Consider the following 2,304-nt stretch of genomic DNA (forward strand, 5'->3'; position numbering starts at 1 on the left):
CCCAGGCTCGAGCTGTGAAATCAACCACATAGGACTCAGTGCCTTAACCTCCACTCTGCCTGGTGATCCATTCTAATACAATGTTTAGAAAAAAAATTATTAAACATAAAACAATAGTTAAGAACAAGGAGTTAAAAGAAAGTTTTGTTTCTATTTTTATAATTTTTTAAAACTTTCTTTAAGGAATTATTTTACTTAAATTTATTTATTTACTTATTTTAATTTGAACAAGGAGAGACAGAGTATGTGAGAGAGAGAAGGAAAGCAAGAAAGCAAGCCATCAGTTCCAGGACTCAAACCACAGTTGGCTATGTGGGAGTCCAGTGCCCTTAACCACCATGGCACCTGCCAGATCCTAAAATAAGTTTTGTTTCTACACTTGTTACTTTCCTCTGTACTAATTAGATGTTATTTTTTCACCTCAATTCTAAATTTTTTTAAATTTTTAGAGAGATTTTTGCTATAGGTACTTGCCCTTGTTGGACAGACAGAAAAAGACAAAGAGACAGGAAAAGAGAAATCATCTTCCAGAGGGGATGGCCACTTTGAATCCCTTCTCCTCTATTCTTCCCTTGGGATCTTGGGCACTCATGCACACACACCTGGCATGAATTTTAGGTGGTCAGGTCTGGGACTGGAACCTCAGTCAACTACATGGGAGTCCAGTGACATAACCATTATGCCATCTGCTGGTCCCTCAATGCTTCACTTTCAATATAGACATGTTTCAGAGATGTAGCCAGCTTTCTTAGTATTTGTTGTTAGAAAGAACAATCTATTATGCTCTTGTTAATAATGTAATGTCATCATTTTTAATTTGTGCTCATTTTATATGTAAGAAATATCTCATTGTAATATATTTGTTTACTAATTTGGCATACTGTTTTTAGCCTGGAAGTCTGGTATTTAAAGCTAATTTTCTGAATCAATTATGCATGTTACCTACCATTTTTATTTTAGGATGTTTGTTTTGTTCAAATTAAAAACAAATTATAGCCTGTAAAATTAACTCTTTATCTGTCATATGTATTCCATTGTTTATTGAGTGTATTGTTTGCAAAATATTATGCATATATCATTTTTTCTTATAAATACTTTTTATACAAGAAGTATTTTAAAAGTTTATGGAAGATGCATATTATGAAAAAACTTCATGGATTTAAAAATTTTGCACCAAAATAAACTTTTACTTTTATTTTTCCACAAACTTTTGAAATCTTTTTTGCCTAAACACATGTGCATGAGCACATGCAATTACACACACTCTTACACTCACACACACCACACACATACACAGACTATCCCTGATTTGTGATGATCCAACCCAGGAATTTTTAACTTTCTGATGGTGTGAAAGTGATATGCATTCAGTCGAAACCATACTTTAAATTTTAAATTTTGATCTCTTCTAAGGCTACCTATATGTGTTACCATACTCCTGTAGCTGGGTGGCAGCAGTAAACACCATCTTCCTGTTAGCCATGCACTCAGGAGGGTAAACAACTGATACCCTACATTGTATTGCATTGTCAGTATTCTTTGGATATTGTGTTTTTTATTTGTACATCCCAGAATGTCTACAAAAAAAAATTTTTTTTTCAGTTTTCTATAGGTCAGAGAGACAGAGGGAAAGTGAGAAATCACCCCTAGGGAAGATGTTTGTGCCACAGTCCCTTCTAGTCCAATGTCCTCCTGGGATTTGGGGCATGCACGCCCATGTGCCTGGTGTGATTTATAAGCCACCAGGTCCAGGAGCTCAACCACAGATTCAGCCATGTGGGATCTAGCATCTTAACCCCCAGCTACCTACTGGCCCCTAAACATCCATTTCTAACTTATAGTAGTTTCAACTTACTATGTGTTTGTCATAATATAATGCATCATAAATTCAGTGTGTGTATGTGTAATTTTTCTTCAGCACAGAAAGTCCTCCTAACAAACAATATTATAAATCTAATTTGAGGAGCCAGCAGATGGCATAATGGTTACGTTGTTGGACTCAGACATGGCAGATCAAGATTTGAGTTCCATACATGGTGGCTTGAAACTCATGCCAGATGTGTGTGCATGTGTGCCCAAGATCCTAGGAGGAGATTGGAGGAGAAGATATTGTGACATGGACATGCTCCCTGGTGGAGGGGTGTGGATTTCTCACTTTCCCACTCACTGTCTCTTTGTCTCTCGTTCTCACTCCAGCGAGCGCACATACCCTAAGGCAAAAACCTCTAAAAAAACCAATTTGATTTCTTTGATTCCTTATTAATTTACTCATATTATATATAATGTTCAGATCCATTCAAAATT

The sequence above is a fragment of the Tupaia chinensis genome, unplaced genomic scaffold (assembly GCF_000334495.1).
Source record: "Tupaia chinensis unplaced genomic scaffold, TupChi_1.0 Scaffold144232_1, whole genome shotgun sequence".
NCBI lineage: Eukaryota > Metazoa > Chordata > Mammalia > Scandentia > Tupaiidae > Tupaia > Tupaia belangeri.